Source organism: Grammomys surdaster, unplaced genomic scaffold, assembly GCF_004785775.1.
Source record: "Grammomys surdaster isolate TR1022 unplaced genomic scaffold, NIH_TR_1.0 242, whole genome shotgun sequence".
NCBI classification, from domain to species: domain Eukaryota; kingdom Metazoa; phylum Chordata; class Mammalia; order Rodentia; family Muridae; genus Grammomys; species Grammomys surdaster.
Window position 1 is genome coordinate 5,823,848 of NW_021604687.1, and position 6,385 is coordinate 5,830,232.

General features: G+C 45.7%; 1 pseudogene; it reads right to left on the bottom strand.

Moving 5' to 3' along the window:
- Positions 1 to 1,578: 1,578 nt before the first annotated feature.
- LOC114627000 lies at positions 1,579 to 2,029 on the bottom strand (annotated as a pseudogene).
- Between the last annotated feature and the right edge of the window lie 4,356 nt (positions 2,030 to 6,385).

Genomic DNA, 6,385 nt, shown 5'->3' on the forward strand with positions numbered 1-6,385 from the left:
AGTAGGGTGAGGCTATAAATCCTCAAAACCCACCCCGAGTGAAATACTTCCTCCAGGTAGAAGGCCATGATTCTAAAGGTTCTATAGCCTCTCCTTGTGGGGCCACCAGCTGCCGATCTGAATATTCAAATATGTAAGCCCCTGAGAAAGATTTCTCATTGAAACCGCAGCAGAAGGTTGTGACTTCTGGTCTTTCCCTGCCTGCCTTTCAGCTCAGTGTGATCTTGACACTTAGCAGAGTGACAAAGTAGCAGCAGTCCTTGGAAAGATAACAAGCCGGAGGCAAAACAGCCTGAATGTCATGTGAAAACGGTGGCTGAAAAACAGGAGCACCACTTCTGACTCAGTGTAAAACTTTGTTGCCAGGAGGAGTAGCTCACACTGTATCCTAGCACTGGAGGCTGAGGCAGGAAGATTGCTTCTCATTCAGGGGCAGCTCTGGCTACCTGATGAGTTCCAGGCTAGCCTGTGGAGGGTTTTATTTGTCGGAAGGATAAAGCACAATCCGCTTAGTCTCATACTTTTGAAAAAACAGAGCTGTGCCTGAATCATTATGGGAAGCTGACTGGTAAGCCAGTTTTACGGCAGAAATGGCCACCAAAGCAAAGGCTTCAGTTTTAGAACAAGACGGCTCAGAGGGTGCAAGTGCTTACAGTGGAGCTGGGTAAGCTCCACTCCTGGAACCCACAGAGGACAGAGAAAACTACCTCCCAAAAGTTGTTCTATGGCCTCCACTCGCACGCACACACACACCTGCACCACACCACACCACACACATATATACAATATAATAGATGAAAAAATTTAAGTTCCTGGGGACTTTCTGTCTCCCTTTCTCCTTTTCTGCCTCCTGGATGAAATGCTGCCTGTGTACTCAGAGTAGAGTACAGCATATGACACAGTGCCAAAGATGAGGTTTCTTCTCAATGTTCCCCTCACCCTGTCCTGATGTCTACTCCCACCTTGCCACCAGCCCTTTACTTATTCTTTACCTTAGCTTCAGCTAAAGCTTTCATTCCTACGGAAAGACCAACTTTCCTTTGACGGCACTGGAGGAGAGTTAGCTGCCTCAGTCTTCCCATGGGAAAGCAAAAGGAACATGACAATCTTGAAGGGCGTCTCCAGTGTTTCCCTGAATTAAAGGCTGACCTAGCCAGTACTTCCAAAGCTTGACCTTCACGGAGGTGGCTCAAAAGAGGAGAGAACTATAGTAATTAAGATCCAAGAGAGAAATAGCCAGCTTGGGGAGGTGGGGGTGGGGCGACCCAGTGGCAACTGTCAGAGCACCTCTTGGCTTCAGGAAGAAGCTCTGTGGGCTGCATGAAGTCTAGCTGGGATTTGTGTAGAGCTGGTTACTTCATGTTTCCATTGTTAGCTGGATGTGAGCGTGACCCAGCCAGAGTCAAACAAAGATGTGTGTGTGTATCTGTATTATGTATGTATATGTACATATGTGTGTGTGTGTGTATACACACACACATACCTATATATGTATAGGTATCTATGTGTGTGTGTGTGTGTATTTTGATTTTTTTTTATTTATGAATGAGGCAATTTATTAACCCAGCATCCTTTGTTCTAATGCTTCTTGATGGCAGCTGCCACCTGTCCTGCGATCCTGTCCAGATATCTCTATCCCTGAGGTGTTAGCTTGGTCCTTTCCCACCATTTTCAGCCCCTCCTGGGCTTGGAGGACTCGGCTGGCCACACTCTTAGAGCCTGTGCTGAAGTGGCTGGGCCTGACACCGTTTCTCTGGCATCCTCAGTAGATCTTGGTCATGGAGCCAACCCCTGCACCACCATGGAGGTGCAGGCGCCGCGCTGTGGAAGCGCCTTGAGTGTAGAACCAGCTCTGTCATATGGGGCAAGCTCATTATGTTTGTCCAGCTTGACTGTGTCCACCCATTCAGGGACTTTCAGCTTCCTGGACTTTGAGGAAGGCTGCCAGAACTCTGAGAAACTCCTGCTGGTTAACGCCTTTTACAGTAACCCAGGCATCGTGTGGTGCCAGCCAGGGGAAAGGGATCATAGGGTTTCCCGGGCACACAAGTCGAACCTGCTTTTTATTTTTATTTATTTTATTTTTTGAGAAAAGATCTCCCTGTGTAATCTGAGGAAGTCTGCTACTCACTACATAGCCTAAACTGGTCTGGAATTTATGGTGACCTTCCTGCCTCTGCTTCCAGAGTGATAGAGTTACAGCAGTGTGTCACCCTGTAAGGACAGCCAATTTCTAAGGTGACCTGTGGCCTACTCATCTCTGTTCCAACAGATGAACTGTGTTGGCTAGTACAGGCTCTCACAGGAGTTGAATGATAGGTGTATTCCTTCCCTGTGGAAGCAGGGTGTGAGCTGGAAGGAGATAGAAGCCAGCAGGTGCCAGCAGCCATGCAACAGAGACAGCATCCAATAGGTACCCTGTGATGAGTTGCAGAGGAGCAAAATTATGGGGTCCACTGGTCACCTGCTGCTGTTCGAAGGGGACCAAAGAACAAGGCAGAAGCACTGTGCGAAGGTACTCAGCAGCTTCCCTTCCTGGTCTATGCCCTAGGGACAACTGTCTATTGCTACGAGATACCATGTCCGAGACAACTCTCACAAAAGATAACATATTTGGGGTTTGTGTAAGCTTCAGAGGTTAATTGGTTATTATCATGGCAGGGAACAGAGCAGCATGCTGGTAGGTGCTGGAGCAGTAGCTAAGAGCTTTACATCAGCACAGGAGACCAGTGGTGCAAAGTGAGGCCCCTAACCTCCTCAGGTTGCTGCTTCCTCTGAGTAGGGACCTGTCACTAAGGCCACCAGCCTACAACTACCTCTCAGGAGTTAGGAGACCAGGCCTCCACTTGCTTTCAAGATGGCTGGTTCCATTAGTCACTCTTGGAGTCCCTGATCAAGTGCTAGTGCTTTATCAGAGTCCATGCTAGGTGATAGGTGTGTGAGCCAGATTGTAACAGCCAGCACTTCTATGAGTGGGTAAATTCGGATTGTTCATGGTTTACAACTGCCAACATTTTTTGCAACTTTTTTTTTAACTCATGAATTCTCCTCTTGCATTAAGTCATTTGGCTTCAAACAGGGTGAAGTGTGAGCAAAGGCTGGGTGTTGACTCATAGTCACCTGACTCTGAGGCTGACCTCAGAGTTGGGCTTTCTCAAGGCGTTTACTGAAAAAACTATTTTTTTTGAAAAATTAGTTTACTTATTTGTGTTAAAATATGGATTTAAAAAAACCTACCAAACACTCCAAAATTCCAATAAACAGCAGTTATATATTATTAGTACTTTTGTATAATGCATTTCTAGAGTTTTTCTTTTGAGACAGACTCTCTCTCTGTAGCCCCGGGTAGCCTCAAACTCACAATTTCCCTGCTTCAGACTCCAAGGGCTGTGATTTTTTTACGAGTGCACATGGACTTTTAATAACTTCTTTCATGCTTATAATTGAGAACTCCATGACTTCAAAAAGGTTGAATGCCAATGACAATTTTGTTTTATTTTTGAGAAAAGCTATCGTGTACTTTAGATGGGCTTTGAGTTCAACCTGTAGCTGAGGCTGACCTCAAACTCTTTTTCCTCCGTTTTTTTACCTCTTAAATGCTGGGATTATGTATATGAGATATTACACTCAACATAAATAGAATCTTCAATTAGGCCAGATGGGCATCCAGATTTTACAGAAGAAGCTTGAGATGGTGGTGGTGCATGCTTTTAAACTCAGCACTGAGGAGGCAGAGGCAAGCAGATCTCTGTGAGTTTGAGGCCAGCCTGGTTGACAGAGTAAATTCCAGGGCTTCACAGAGAAACCCTATTTCAAAAAACAATAACAAAGAAAAAACAAATGAGCAAAAACCCCAAAACAAAACAAAAACAACAAAACTCAAACAAAAGAAAAGAGCTTGAGAGTGAAGGGACAGTAAAATCTACAGCCTCAGGCTGGAAAGATGATGGCTCAGCAGTTAAGAGCACTGGCTACTCTTTCAAAGGACCTGAGTTCTAGTCCCAGCACCCACATACCAGCTCGCAACTGCCTATAACTCCAGTCCCAGGGGAACCAGTACACATAGATGTAAGCAAAACACTAATGCACATAAGATTTAAAAAAATCTCCTCTTGCTATTGCTTTAATAAACTTAAAAGACAACTCCCACATATAGTCTCTCCTGGGAGATGCCTGATGAGAACACTGTCAGTCTCACACAGTTAGGAACCCTCCAAGGTAAAACTGTACCAAACTAAGAGGTGAGGTTTGGAACCAGAGGTGTCCATTGGAGTCCCTCATCTGTCGGCCCAGCCTGGAGGCAGAAAGGATTCAGATCCCTGCCTGTCTCACCTTGTCCCATCTTGTCCTAGGATTTCTGCCCACCCTACCCACACACCCTGAGAAGCCAGGACTTAAAGAACATCTCTCCTTATCACACACTGGTGAGAAATGCAGCTACTTTCCACTTGCAGAAGAGTTCATCTTCTTACTTAACCAAGGCTGTTTCTGGAAACTCTCCCTAGCTGTAACTTGAACCAGATACCATGTCTGTCCTGGGAAGAGTGAGCTCAGTAGAGGACCGGCCTTTGACACTGCTGGACTGAGATGATTCTGTGAGCAAGGCAGATGTTTCCCAGTGTGATTAGATCATCTCTGAAGAAGACTCAGTTTACTCTGCGTTTCCCAGGTTGCTGCTCCTGGCGCCCCCATGATGTCTGCTGTGTGAATCGCTTTGCTGGTGGAAACGCAGAGAGGGATGAACTGAGTCTGCCTACTCCTCAGCAGTATCTGTAGATGCTAAAAAGGAGCAGTCTTCTCATGGTGGCACAGGAACCCTCGGGAGTGAGCAGAGCGGTCCAGCAGAGCAATGAAAGAATCCATTTCCCGGTTTCCAGCTACCCGAATCTTTTCACTCTATCCTGGATGGTCCCACCTGTGGATGTCCCTGTCGTGAGCAGGCTACTCTTATCTGTTCCAAGCAGGTTGTGGATAAGGGGTTTGAATCCCCTGCGGGGAGAGGAACGACAGGTCCTGCTCCACTCAGGGATCGTATACTGGATTTGACTGTGAGATCATCAGCTCCTCGAGAGGGAAGAGAGTACTCCAAGAGACAGAGAGTTTGTGGAATTCAGTTACTTCTTTAATGATAATGCACAGCAAGCAAACACAAATGCTAAGGAACAAGATATTGCCACATTTCCTATACCTTGCCTCTAACAATATGCACAATTAACACAAATAATAAGTTGCTAATTACCAAAGAAATAAGCATAGCAATAAACACATCATTCATTCTTGGATTATATGACCTAAGTCCTTTTGATGGTGTCAGGTTACAAGTTCCAGTCGGTGAAGGTGGGGTCAAGCTGTGGCTTCCAGATAGTTGAATTGCTAATTTGACCTCACAGGGTGCCTGACCACGAAGCTGGGGGTTGTCTGGGCTTGAAGTCGGAGCTCGACCACGAAGTTGGAGGTGTAGGTTTCTCGGTTAACTCTTTGATGATCGGGTGCTGAAGAGGCTTTGTTTGGAGGATCACGTTAGCCAGTCATGGCTATAAGTGTGATAAAGTGCTCCAGACTGGCTTCTCTTTTATGTTGGATTCAGCATTACTGGTGACGTGCACGGCAGATAACCACTCATGTCTGGTTATCACTGGGCTCTGACCATTTCCAGACATGTCTTTACAAGTACCAGACATGCCTTTGCAAGTACCAGACATGTCTTACAAGTTTCCTATTACAAATTGGAGTCGGTCCTGTTTAAGGGTCTGCTCCTTGCAGTCCCTACGTTCACTGTCGCTCTCTTCCCACCTTAGGAAGCATAGCAGAGTTCCTTGTAGCCCTACGTCTCTCGGAGATTACATTTTCTTGTTCTGGGAATGGAAAACTCCAAGCACCACCAGGAAGCTTGAAGTTTTGAGAGAGTTTCGCAGGAGCAAAGCCAAGAGATCACTGGTAAGAAATTTTGTACAGAAGACCTGCTGTCAGAACAGGCAACTATTAATTGAATAGTGTTTTTTTTTGTTTACTTATTTTTTAATGCGCATTGGTGTTTTAGCCTGTATATATGTCTTTGGGAGGGTGTCAGATCTTGGAGTCACAGACAGTTGTCAGCTGCCATGTGGGTGTAGGGATTGTCGCCTTGGTTCACTAGAAGAGCAGTCAGTGCTCTTAACCACTGAGCCATCTTTCCAGCCCCAGATTGAATGGTGGTTAAAAATTGATAGGTATAGGGAAGACATGAATAGTAAAGGTAAAACACAAAACCAATTTTGTTTAATGGCCACCTAGAGAGGACTGAACTCAACAAGTAATGGTACATAGTCAAGCAGATATTAAAAATGTATGAAAATTGACGTCATCCTGGGCTAGAAAGCAGGGCTCAACAGATTTCCAAGAGTTT